We start from the raw sequence: 14,930 nt of genomic DNA, 5'->3' as shown, positions 1-14,930 counted from the left end.
ACAGAGGCAGGCAGCGTTTCTCAACCAGTTGAAATCATGAATCAGCTGCCATCATTTTTATGGATATATACAAAGAAATGTAAATTGAAAACAGGTCAAACGAAATGAAGTGCAGCTAGTTTGCAGTCTTTCCAGCTTCAGTTTGAAGTAATTGTGTTAGCTGTGTTGTTGGCTAGCTCCTCTGAACAACAATGTCGTGACAAGTAAGCTAAATGGCATATTATTATTATTATTATAAGTAAGCAAATGTTCTATGCCAGGCGAAATCACGCCTCAGTAGCTCATTGTTTTGGATGTATCCAAATAAATGTCACTAGAAAACAGCTTAAACAAATGCAAATGTGGCTACTTTGCTTTTATTCTGGCTGCACTTTTTTATGTGACTGTAAGTTAGCCGTAGTTGGCTAGCTACCAAGCAAGGGATAAGAACGTTGCCAGTCAGTATGGCAAAGGAACATACAGAACAAAAAGACTGAATGACTGGGTCGCGTCTCTAGCAACCGAACCGATAGAACGAACGACCAGCCGTCTTGGGTAGCAACCCTAGATTTGTGTCGGGACCATATCTTGTGGAAGGATGAAATAGTATGAACAAATTCATCAAAATAACGTTTTTAATGAAAATATGTAAATCATTATTTTCATATGTTGGTAATCCGTTGTATAAAAGTGATAATGCCCTCAAAGCCGATGTTTGGAGGACATATTGACACGGCTTGCCGGTCCTCGACTTAGTCACGGGCCTAACAACACCCGTGCCAATATATCCTCCAAACAACGGCTTCAAGGGCATTATCACTTAAGTGTTGGGCTTTAGCCGAGATTATTCTTTGCAGAGTGAAGCATATTTTTCCAGGCCTCAATTGTTCTTTGACTAGCACCATTCATTCTCGCTGTCGATAATTCTAATGTTATAACTTCTAATAGTAACTATATCCACTGGTGAATTGGGAAAGAGTGAGGTGATTGCCATCTAAGAGCCACATTTTTTTTTGCAGCAGTGCTAACGTCACGTTCGCTTACAGACGGGACGGACCAAGGCGCAGCGTGATATGCGTACATGTTTATTTTTCCGAATAAACACAATGACAAAACAACAAACGAAACGTGAAGTCCAAGGTACACAAAACAAACATACCTAACACGGCACAAGATCCCACAACCCACTAGTGCCAATATGCTGCCTAAGTATGGACCCCAATCAGAGACAACGAGCGACAGCTGCCTCTGATTGGGAACCATACTGGCCAACATAGATCTAGACGATCTAGATCTAAACCTAGAAAATACAACATAGAACATACCACACAGAAAATATACACCCTGACTCAACAAATACGAGTCCCCAGAGTCAGGGCGTGACAGCTAAATGCTAGCAGTAATCGTCTCTGGTTGATTGAGAGACTACAGTGCCTTTAGAAAGTATTCACACCCCTTGACTTTTTCCACATTTTGTTGTTACAGCCTGAATTTAAAATTGATTAAATGTAGATTTGTTGTCACTGGTCTTCACACAATACCCCATAATGTCAAAGTGCAATGATGTTTTTGGATATTTTTACAAATGAATTAAACGCTTTCAAGGTGTTCAATCACTTTGTTATGACTAGCCTAAATAAGTTCAGGAGTAAAAATGTGCTTAACAAGTCACATAATAAGTTGCATGTACTCGCTCTGTGTGCAATAATAGTGTTTAACATGATTTTTGAATGACTACCTCATATCTGTAACCGACACATACAATTAACTATAAGGTCCCTCAGTTGAGCAGTGAATTTCAAACACAGATTCAACCACAAAAACCAGGGAGGTTTTCCAATGCCTTGCAAAGAAGGGCACCTATTGGTAGACGGGTAAAAAAAAAGCTTACATTGAATATCCCTTTGAGTATGGTGAAGTTATTAATTACACTTTGGATGGTGTATCACTACACCCAGTCACTACAAAGATACAGGCGACCTTCCTAACTCAGTTGCCGGAGAGGAAGGAAACCGCTCAGGGATTTCACCATGAGGCATATGGTGACTTTAAAACAGTTACAGAGTTTAATGGCTGTGATAGTAGAAAACTGAGGATGGATCAACAACATTGTAGTTACACCACAATACTAACCTAATTGACAGAGTGAAAAGAAGGAAGCCTGTACAGCAGGGTTCCCAACTGGTGGTCGAACTTGACCCGTGGGTGGTTTTATTGTTTTTAGGTTATTTTGTTTTTTTTGAGACATAAAAGACTGTAAAAACACCAGGAAATCAGCTCCAAGTGATTTTAATTTAAAAAATCTGTTCCCAGGTATTCTCACACGTGATCGTATAAAAATTTAAGCAAAAATGTATAGATGGGTGAGAAAAACAAAACAATTTAATAGATTTTGAATTCAGGCTATAATACACCAAAATGTGGAATAAGTCAAAGGGTGTGAATACTTTCTGAAGGCACTGTATCATCGTTAAGTAACATAATAGATGCAAAGCATTGAATATTTATATCCAAAAGTTGTTTATATATTATAGAGATCAGACCTTCCGGGAGCCCAGATAATTTATTTATAAATCACATCATTGGATATTGTTTGTTATTTTCAATCTTCCCTGTGACCTGCCCTGTCTGGAACTGCGAGGAGTAACAGCTTAACCTACGTTACTAGCTTCTACCATGACAAAGACCAAAGCCGGTCGGAGTACCGTTGTCGAGGACAGTGGTGTCTCTATCACACGTGAAGGATCATTTAAACAAACAAAAAGAGTTCTATAAGCAGTTGTTACAACTACAAGAAAATAGCTTGAAGTGCTTTGTCCAAATACTAGTGGATTCGACTAATAAAAGAGAGGTCCAGGACCTAAAGAACAGTTTGCAGTTCTCCCAGGGTCAGCTCGATGAGTTGAAACAGGAGAACGGCAAGATTACAGCAATCTGTAAGTCATTGAGAGAGGACATCAGTTCTGTGTGTGAATCCATTATAACAATTACGGATAAATCTTGAGGGACAATCAAGGCGTAACAACATGGTTGTAGACGGAATTGCAGAATCTCCACATGAGACCTGGACGGAGTCTGAGGACAAAGTGAGGGAAATGATCTCTGAGAAATTGAAGATGGACCATAGGAAGATTGAGGTGGAGCGCGCCCAAAGGACTGGAAAACCCACCACTGGCCCAGGTGACAGGCCCAGGCCGATAGTGGTCAAGTTCCTGAGGTTCAAGGACAAGGTAGCTGCTCTGGAAAGAGCCAAGTACTTGAGAGGAACGTATATCTTTCTCAACGAGGACTATCCTGAAGCTGTGCGCCAGAAGAGGAAAGAACTTATCCCAGCCATGAAAGCTGCCAGAGCGCGTGGGGACATTGCTTACATCCGCTATGACAGGCTCATTGTCCACCCTCCCTCCCAGAAGCCTGGAAGGGATGAGAGAGCCAAGCCTATGGGTTCGTAGCTTCAACCCCGCAGCACACACACACACACACCAATTGATTAATGGACTGCTGAATGTATTTTTGGTTCTCTTGCTTTGTTTGCTATTTTCAGTATTATGTCTATCTCTGATAAGCAACCCAGGAAAGGGCTGAAAATAGCCCATATTAATATATGTAGCCTTAGAAATAAGGTTCATGAAATCAATAACTTGCTAACATCAGATAACATTCATATATTAGCAATTTCTGAGACTCACTTAGATAATTCATTTGATGATACAGCAGTAGTAATACAAGAATATAACATCTATAGAAGAGACAGAACTGCTTATGGGGGAGGTGTTGCTGTATATATTCAGAGCCATATCCCTGTAATGCTCAGAGAAGATATTATGTCAAGTGTTATTGAAGTGTTGTGGTTGCAGGTTCACGTGCCACATCTAAAGCCTTTTCTTTTGGGGTGTTGCTATAGGCCGCCAAGTGCGAACAGTCAGTATCTAAATAATATGTGTGAAATGCTTGATAGTGTATGTGATGTAAACAGAGAGGTCAACTTTCTTGGGGACCTGAATATTGACTGGTTTTCATCAAGCTGTCCGCTCAAGAGGAAGCTTCTCACTGTAACCAGTGCCTGTAATCTGGTTCAGGTTATTAATCAACCTACCAGGGTGTTTACAAACACTACAGGAACAAGATAATCCACGTGTATCGATCACATTTTGACTAATACTGTAGAACTTTGTTCTAAAGCTGTATCCGTACCCATTGGATGCAGTGATCACAATATAGTGGATAGATCCAGGAAATCCAAAATTCCAACAGATGGGCCTAAAATAGTGTGTAAGAGATCATATAAAAGATTTAGCTGTGACTCATATGTGGATAATGTACAAAATATATGTTGGTCTGATGTGATTAATAAGGAGCATCCAGACGCTGCACTTGATGAATTTATGAAATTTCTTCTTCCAATTATTGATAAACATGCACCTGTTAGGAAACTGGCTGTTAGAACTGTTAAGGCTCCATGAATTGATGAGGAATTGAAAAACTGTATGGTTGAAAGAGATGGGGCAAAAGGAGTGGCTAATAAGTCTGGCTGCACATCTGACTGGTTGACTGACAAAATGAGAAATTATGTGACTAAACTCAACAAAAAGAAGAAGAAACTGTATTATGAAGCCAAGATCAATGATATAAAGAATGATGGAAAAAAAACGTTGGAGTACTTTAAATGGAATTATGGCCAGAAAGACAAATTCAACTCCATCTTTCATTGAATCAGATGGCTTATTCATCACAAAACCATTTGATGTTGCCAATTATTTTAATGATTACTTCATTGGCAAAGTGGGCAAACTTAGGCAGGAAATGCCAACAATGAACAGTGAGCCATCGTATTCATGCATAAAAAAACAAATAATGAAAGAAAAGCATTGCAAGTTTTAATTTTGTAAAGTTAGTGTGGGAGAGGTGGAAAGATTATTGTTATCGATCAATAATGACAAACCTCCAGGCATTGACAACATAGATGGAAAGCTACTGAGGATGGTAGCTGACTCTATATCCACTCCTATATGTCATATATTTAATCTGAGCCTAGAGGAAAGTCTTTGTCCTCAGGCCTGGAGGGAAGCCAAAGTAATTCCGCTACCCAAGAATGGTAAAGCGGCCTTTACTGGTTCTAACAGCAGACCTATGAGGTTGCTGCCAGCTCTTAGCAAACTGTTGGAAAAATTGTGTTTGACCAAGTACAATGCTATTTCTCTGTAAACAAATTAACAACAGACTTTCAGCATGCTTATAGGGAAGGGCACTCAACATGTACTGCACTGACACAAATGACTGATGATTGGTTGAAAGATATTGATAATAAGAAGATTGTGGGAGCTGTACTGTTAGATTTCAGTGCAGCCTTTGATATTATTGACCATAGCCTGTTCTGGAAAAAACGTATGTGTAATTGCTTTTCAACCTCTGCCATATCATGGATTCAGAGCTATCTATCTCTAATGTCAAACATGTAAAGTGTGGTGTACCACAGGGCAGCTCTCTAGGCCCCCTACTCTTTTCTATTTTTACCAATGCCCTGCCACTGGCATTAAACAAAGCATGTGTGTCCATGTATGCTGATGATTCAACCATATACGCATCAGCAACCACAGCTAATGAAGTCACTGAAACCCTTAACAAAGAGTTGCAGTCTGTTTTGGAATGGGTGGCCACTAATAAACTGGTCCTGAACATCTCTAAAACTAAGAGCATTGTATTTGGTACAAATCATTCCCTATGTTCTAGACCTCAGCTGAATATGATAATGAATGGTGTGGCTGTTGAACAAGTTGAGGAGACTAAATTACTTGGCGTTACCTTAGATTGTAAACTATCATGGTCAAAACATATAGTTTCAATGGTTGTAAAGATGGGGAGAGGTCTGTCCGTAATAAAGAGATGCTCTGCTTTTTTGACACCACACTCCAAAAATCAAGTTCTGCAGGTTCTAGTTTTCTCTAATCTTGATTATTGTCCAGTCGTGTGGTCCAGTGCTGCAAGGAAAGACCTAGTTAAGCTGCAGCTGGCCCAAAACAGAGTGGCACGTCTTGCTCTTCATTGTAATCAGAAGGCTGATGCATGCCAGTCTCTATTGGCTAAGAGTTGAGGAGAGACTGACTGCATCACTTCTTCTTTTTATGAGAAACATTAATGTGTTGAAAATCCCAAATTGTTTGCATAGTCAGTTTACACACAGCTCTGACACACACACTTACCCCGCCAGACATGCCAACAGGGGTCTTTTCACAGTCCCCAAATCCAGAATAAATTCAAGAAAGCGTACAGTATTATATAGAGCCATTGTTACATTTACATTTACATTTTAGTCATTTAGCAGACGCTCTTATCCAGAGCGACTTATTATTGCATGGAACTCCGTTCCATCTAATATTGCTCAAATAAACAGCAAACCTGGTTTCAAAACACAGATAAAGCAACAACTCACAGCACAACGCCTCTCCCCTATTTGACCTAGATAGTTTGTGTGTATGTATTGATATGTAGGCTACGTGCACCTTTAAAAAATATGTAGTTCTGTCCTTGAGCTGTTCTTGTCTATTAATGTTCTGTATTATGTCATGTTTTGTGTGGACCCCAGGAATAGTAGCTGCTGCTTTTGCAACAGCTAATGGGGATCCTAATAAAATGCCAAATATCAAATGGTTTGGTTGTTGGCTTTCCCAAGGGACTCCATAGGCCAGCATAGATGACCTAAGCTGTAAATATAGAAAATAAGATGTGCATAGTAATGTGTATGTGTCTTTTAAATCTTGGAATGTTCTCAAACCATTACTGTCCATGATATCGACAAAAATTCATGTCTAAACCAATTTAGGATGGGATGAAATGTTAGTGCCTGGAAATCCAAATGCATTGTCTAGATAAAATAAGATATTGTCGGCGTATAATGAGATGACGTGATCCGTAGAATTTAGAGATATTGGTGTAATTTCCTTTGATTGTTGAATTGCCTGGGCCAGGGGCTCCATAGACAATAAAAATAGCAGAGGTGAGATGGGATCACCTTGCCTGCAACTTCTTGTTATTCTTAATGGAATAGAGCATGTATTGCCTGTTATTACTATGGCTGGGGGATTGGCATATAGTACTTTAATCATATTGATGAAATTGGAGCCAAGTCCCATATGTTCCAAAACCGACCAAAGATATAACCATTCTAGTCTATCAAAAACGTTTTCTACGTTGAGAGATAGAACTGCCCAAGGATCTTTAGTTTCTGATGAAGAATGTAAGATATGCAATAGACGATGGAGGTTATCTGAGGATAATCGTGTTTTAACAAACAGGCTTTGATTCAGATGTACCAATTTGGGCAAGTAGGTTTCGAGACGGGACGACAGAATTTTAGAAAATAGTTTAATATCTATGTTTATCAAAGACAGAGGGCGATAGTGAGAGCACTGGGTGCCGTCATTACCTTTTTTTTTTAATAAAAGCTAAATTAGTGCTGTATTTACATCCCTTCCAAATGAACCTTTGTGAACAGCTGTATTAATCATTTCAAGTAACAGTGACCTAACTTGTTCCAAAATCTTAAACAGACCTCAGGAGGAATACCGTCCCAACCAGGTGATTTGCCTTTATTCATGTTATCCAATGCCCTTTTGAGTTCATGGAGAGGGATGTGGGCTCCCAGCAATCCAGCGTCCTCAGTTGAGTAAAGAGGAGTTCTAATATCTTTTAAAAATTACTAAATCTGTGAATTTACAATCAGAGGTGTACAATTCTTAATAGAAACATTAGAATCTTTGGTTGATACATTTTGGTTCTGATAGTAATTCACCTGATTCAGATTCAATAGTTGAAATATCCTCTAATTGATCACTACTGTGAAGACTGTTGATTCCACTTTTCATTGTCATTTCCCCAAATGTTGTTGTTCTGGAGAGTTGAAGGATGTGAAATATTGATAATGAAAAAAATAACTTTAACGTAACACTTATTACGTTATGGCAATGATGATTCCTTGATGCTTTTCAACTTAGGTACACTTTTTGGTTTAATACACGTGAATTATCGATTCTGCGTTTCCATCTCTATGACTGTGTCAATTGAAATGAAGATTTATTTTGTCATTATTTGAGTTTGAATGTATTACTATGGATTTTCCAGTGACCTCAGTACTTGAGTGTAGTTGAGATTAATGGGAGCTGATGGTTGATGGGGATGTAGGCCTGTGAATAAGTCATCTGTTAACCCTCCAACAGGCCTCAATGACAAACTAAAGGAGGGGAGTTGTTTGCTGTTAAGCTGTTTCCTTAACATCAATTAGCACAGGAATTAACACAGCTTCAGTTGTAATGGTGTGTGTGTGTGTGTGTGTGTGTGTGTGTGTGTGTGTGTGTGTGTGTGTGTGTGTGTGTGTGTGTGTGTGTGTGTGTGTGTGTGTGTGTGTGCGTGTGCGTGTGCGTGTGTGTGTGTGTGTGTGCGTGCGTGTGTGTGTGTGTGTGTGTGTGTGTGTGTGTGTTTACAAGAATAGTAAACCTTTTGTTTTTTGAGCAACTGGGGACATTTTGTTAGTCCCCACAATGTCAAATGCTATTTATGTGGGGTTTAGGGTTAAGGTTAGAATTAGCGTTAGGGTTACACTTAGGTTTAGGGTTAGAGTTAGGGGTTAGGGTTAGTGTTAAGGTTAGGTTTTCGGGGTAAGGTTAGGGTTAAGGTTAGGGTAATTGTAAGGGTTAGGTTTAGAGTTAGGGGTTAGGGGTTAGGGAAAATAGGATTTTGAATGGGACTGAATTGTGTGTCACACAAGGTTAGTTATACAAGACTGTGTGTGTGTGTGTGTGTGTGTGTGTGTGTGTGTGTGTGTGTGTGTGTGTTGCGTTGCGTTGCGTGTGAGTGAGTGAGTGCATGTGATTCTTGTGTGTATGTGCATAAAATAACACGTTATACAAAAGAAACACAGAAAGGGAACTTTTATTTTCTACATGACCAAACATCCAAATGGTTTTCTCATTCCTGGAGAGTTGTTCTTCAGCTCTGTGCCCTAGTCCTCTGCTCTTATCTCAGATGATATTGATGTATTTGCACTGCTGTTACTCTTTCCTTCAAGGTCAACCTCTGGTATCTGGCTCTATGGTCTGTACAACTGCATCATGCTTAACCGATTGAAGGGTACATTCTTATTGTATCTTATCCTCATTCTCTAACCTTTAACTTTCCATTGGTGGCAATTACTAAACTAGTTCAAGTCCGTTGTCCAGGAGACATTAGACAGATAATTTGTGTCATCTTATCATAGATGTCCCAAACACACATTTCTTCATAGTAATCATTGTGGCCTTAAAAGTTTAACTCAGAGTTTGACTGTGTTTTCTACATTTTCAATGACTCAGTCAGTATTAGAAGTCAACTTTAACACTGGTGTTTGACCTAAGCTATTAACCCGGTGAACAGCGTGCCTTTGCCATCGGGCTTCTCAACCCCTGACTTCCAGTCTGATCACATGAGAAGTTATCAAGATACCCTTAAATGACCCCTACCTCACATCAGATTAAAATGTAACTACTCACTCACCCAGAGCTAACTCCCTGAGCTACAGTGAGGGAAAAAAGTATTTGATCCCCTGCTAATTTTGTACGTTTGCCCACTGACAACGAAATGATCAGTCTATAATTTTAATGGTAGGTTTATTTGAACAGTGAGAGACAGAATAACAACAACAAAATCCAGAAAAACGCATGTCAAAAATGTTATAAATTGATTTGCATTTTAATGAGGGAAATAAGTATTTGACCCCTCGCAATCAGAAAGATTTCTGGCTCCCAGGTGTCTTTTATACAGGTAACAAGCTGAGATTAGGAGCACACTCTTAAAGGGAGTGCTCCTAATCTCAGTTTGTTACCTGTATAAAAGACACCTGTCCACAGAAGCAATCAATCAATCAGATTCCAAACTCTCCACCATGGCCAAGACCAAAGAGCTCTCCAAGGATGTCAGGAACAAGATTGTAGACCTACACAAGGCTGGAATGGGCTACAAGACCATCGCCAAGCAGCTTGGTGAGAAGGTGACAATAGTTGGTGCGATTATTCGCAAATGGAAGAAACACAAAAGAACTGTCAATCTCCCTCGGCCTGGGGCTCCATGCAAGATCTCACCTCGTGGAGTTGCAATGATCATGAGAATGGTGAGGAATCAGCCCAGAACTACACAGGAGGATCTTGTCAATGATCTCAAGGCAGCTGGGACCATAGTCACAAGAAAACAATTGGTAACACACTACGCTGTGAAGGGCTGAAATCCTGCAGCGCCCGCAAGGTCCCCCTGCTCAAGAATGCACATATACATGCCCGTCTGAAGTTTGCCAATGAACATCTGAATGATTCAGAGGAGAACTGGGTGAAAGTGTTGTGGTCAGATGAGACCAAAATGGAGCTCTTTGGCATCAACTCAACTCACCGTGTTTGGAGGAGGAGGAATGCTGCCTATGACCCCAAGAACACCATCCCCACAGTCAAACATGGAGGTGGAAACATTATGCTTTGGGGGTGTTTTTCTGCTAAGGGGACAGGACAACTTCACCGCATCAAAGGGACGATGGACGGGGCCATGTACCGTCAAATCTTGGGTGAGAACCTCCTTCCCTCAGCCAGGGCATTGAAATTGGGTCGTGGGTGGGTATTCCAGCATGACAATGACCCAAAACACATGGCCAAGGCAACAAAGGAGTGGCTCAAGAAGAGGCACATTAAGGTCCTGGAGTGGCCTAGCCAGTCTTCAGACCTTAATTCCATAGAAATTCTGTGGAGGGAACTGAAGATTCGAGTTGCCAAACATCAGCCTTGAAATCTTAATGACTTGGAGAAGATCTGCAAAAAGGAATGGGACAAAATCCCTCCTGAGACGTGTGCAAACCTGGTGGCCAACTACAAGAAACGTCTGACCTCTGTGATTGCCAACAAGGGTTTTGCCACCAAGTACTAGGCCATGTTTTGCAGAGGGGTCAAATACTTATTTACCTCATTAAAATGCAAATCAATTTATAACATTTTTGACATGTGTTTTTCTGAATTTTTGTTGTTGTTATTCTGTCTCTCACTGTTCAAATAAACCTACCATTAAGATTATAGACTGATCATTTCTTTGTCAGTGGGCAAACGTACAAAATCAGCAGGGGATCAAATACTTTTTTCCCTCACTGTAGGTAGTGGAGCAATACTGTACTTCACATTATCCAGCTTTTTGAGATACTGTTCAAAATAAAACATTGAACAAAGTGTGTCAGAGAGCACAGACAGCCGCAGTAGACATGTATTAGTGTCTAGTCTAGCCTGGATGTCTCTGTCTATCTGGGACTGGCCTTCAGAGAGTTTATCAATGGTCTATTATTATATATATTTACTCTATTTAAAGGATTGTTGATGACCTTGTCAGATAAAAAGATCACTCTGAATATATGGCTATGCACCTGACCTGTTAATGTGTCTGGTGTGTGTGTGTGTTTGTGTGTATGCGTGCATGTGTGCTTGTGTGTGTGTGCACGCGAGTATGTGTCTGTGTGCCTGTGAATGCACAGGAGAGAACAGGGTCAATTCTACGTTTTTTTTGCTGTTGTTGTAATAGCTCTACTTCACACTGCCTATCTCAGTAGAGTCTCAACTCAGTCCGACTGAAGCTCCTGACACACACAGACACTATGGGTGGAGGTAAGACTGAATCCACTTTCTTCCATTTCTATAATTACTTCAATTGAGCCTGTTATACACTAAATAAACATCAAGGATATCTATATTTCTTATTCATTATGATATTTTAGCATTTATTTACAGAAACTGTCATTCAACAATTGGTACTCATTCTTCTTTTTAAATGTTCTTCAAGTATTCATTTGAATGAGAGGTATTTTCTTCTGCCTTTCCCTCAGAAACATCACATGACATCTCAGACTACGACTTTAACTATGGTAAGTCTGGAGTGTTTCATGGTATATGTGTTTGGTTAGTAATGTTCATGTGGAAAATTAAGTTAGCTTGAATAATATAATGTGCTATGAGTTATTTGTGTCTGATTTCCTCTCAGACTATCCCTTACTTAGAAGAGGAGGGCTCATCTTTGCTGCTGTGTTCTTCTTCCTGGGTATTGCTATCATCTTCAGTGAGTAGTGTCCTCCAGACCAAAGACATGTCAGGAACGAACCTCGAGCATGCCCATACCCAATGGGTACTTATTCTGACTCAGATACATGCCTAACATGTCTCCAACATGAATTAGCTTGTAAGGCAAATGTTAAAATGTGTAATCTCCTCTAATAAGGATACAATGGAACTGTAAAGAAGCCTTTGTGAAGTAGCTGTTGAATTATTTACTAAGTGGTTCACAAGCATTTGAGAGACTGTTGGTGTAGTGAACAATCTAAGTGAAAAGTGCTATCGTTCTGCATTTAAAATGACATTCGTGAAGGGGAGATGGAGCAGTAGTAAAGCTGTTCAGTGGGTTGGTTATGATGTGTAAGCTTTGTCTGTTTTCACTGTTAGTGTCTGACTGTGATCCTTTGTGCTGACATAGGTAAGAAGCTCAGCTGTTGGAAAGGTCATGCAAAGTAAGAAAATACACAATCATTGAACTCATCAGTGCTAAAACAGGAAACATTAACTTAAACATTAAATATGAAAAGAAACACCTCCCGTACAAATGTTCCACACATACAGTATAAACATACACACGCTGTCTCACACTCTGTCCATGGTTCAGTGGTTTGTCTTGTTTTTGTCCTGTCTACAGGCCTGTGAACACTGCTGAACCTTGAAACAAGGTAATGTAATGGTGATTTGACTGAGACAATTAGACCAACATAGCCTATCTAATAGGCTTTAAAGTTTAGATACATTATACCCTGACTGGTCATCTGAGCTATGATCGATGTCTAAATGTGTTCTTATATTCTTTGTTCCAGACATTGACCAGAGACAGCCATGATTGGGCCCAAGGACATCCCTATGACATCAATACCTTGACAAGATGAGGGATCACTATATATTTTTATTTTACTAATGGAGGACAAATATGAAGAGTGATGTGTGGTGACTGTCACATTACAATAATATACAATTATCATGAATAATACATATTTTTGCCATTGTTTGTTTCTTTGGTGAGGCTGAGTATTGAGGCAAGGTAAATCCAAGTGGTTTAAGTGGTATAGGCCTACTCCAGAATGGTATTTAGCCCTCTGGACACATAATACTGGTCCTCAATTCAGCATATGGTTTATTTATCAATTTGAACCAGAGCAATGCATATTGATGTAAAAACAACAGAGATTATGGTCCAGGTGCAATAGAGATTCCAACCACAGGGTGGGAGCAATAACGCATTAATTCAAAACGAATTGTCTCAAAGAGGATCTCTCGGGTACCAGGGCCAGGCACTGCCACCAACTAGAAACCCCAAGCTGATGGATGCCAGTCCCAAGAAGCAAGTTATGCGTATTCCAAATTGTAATAAGTACAAGTTGAGTAAAATTGCCAATCACAACGAACGAACCTGAGTTGAAAACATTCAAATAAGTCTCCCCTCCCCCACTCCTTTCACAACAAGGCTAGAGACTCGACCTGAGACAGGTAGACACATTGGCATTTAAATCATTTCTACATTTTCTTTAAAAAGCAACCAATTTTGGCGACAGTTCAACCACTGACTAGCCTGGGTGTATTGCTATTGGCTATCCCACTTTGACCCCTAGGGGGGTTCCATTTGAATGCACTGGGAAGAAGACTATTCGCCTATTCTGTTGAGCAACATTTGGCCTAGTAACAGCTATTCTGTTGAGAAACATTTGGCCTAGTAACAGCTCGTCTAATTTCAGGTTAAATCTACAGGGATTTATAAATAAGGTCACCATTTCATACAATGCAAATGTGCAAACCTTAACAATATATATATATATATATATATATAGCAGATTTTGTTCAGGAAAACAATTAACTGAAGTCCGGTTAAATGAGTTATTGGGGAAAATAGCTTCTTTGTTTTACCTTTAGGCCAACAGAGTGTATTATATCCATACTAACCTAAATTAGCAGACATAAAAGAAAAGCCTGAAACTAGATCCCAAACACACTGGTCTTGACTAGAACAAAAAAAACTATCCCTGGAGATTCTCTTCTGCACTGTTCAACCAATCCAGTAAATGTGGAGGAGGAGTTAAGATGGAGTGTCGCCTTGTTAACACTGAGGTACAGTCCCAGTCAAAAGTTTGGACACACCTACTCATTCAAGGGTTTTTCTTTATTTTTACTATTTTCTACATTGTAGAATAATAGTGAAGACATCAAAACTATGAAATAGCACATATGGAATCATGTAGTAACCAAAAAAGTGTTAAACAAATCAAAATATATTTTATATTTGAGATTCATCAAAGTAGCCACCCTTTGCCTTGATGACAGCTTTGCATACTCTTGGCATTCTCTCAACCAGCTTCATGAGGAATGCTTTTCCAACAATCTTGAAGGAGTTCCCACATTTGCTGAGCACTTGTTGGCTGCTTTTCCTTCACTCTGCGGTCCAACTCATCCCAAACCATCTCAATTGGGTTGAGGTCAGGTGATTTTTGACACACCTCCTCCTCCATGCTTCATGGTGGGAACCACACATGCGGAGATCATCCGTTCACCTACTCTGCGTCTCAGAAAGACACAGCGGTTGGAACCAAAAATCTCAAATTTGGACTCATCAGACCAAAGGACAGATTTCCACTGGTCTAATGTCCATTGTTCGTGTTTCTTGGCACAAGCAAGTCTCTTCTTATTATTGGTGTCCTTTAGTAGTGGTTTCTTTGCAGCAATTCGACCATGAAGGCCTGATTCACACAGTCTCCTCTGAACAGTTGAGGTTGAGTGTTACAGGAGGGGGTCGCAGTTCCGGAGCGACCCACTAGGTGTCATCCTCTGACAACCTTAGGCACCTCCTCACTCACAGTCTGGACTAATCATTATCCT

Source organism: Coregonus lavaretus, assembly GCF_964263955.1.
Source record: "Coregonus lavaretus genome assembly, chromosome: 15".
NCBI lineage: Eukaryota > Metazoa > Chordata > Actinopteri > Salmoniformes > Salmonidae > Coregonus > Coregonus lavaretus.
Note: the sequence above shows the minus strand (reverse complement) of the source record.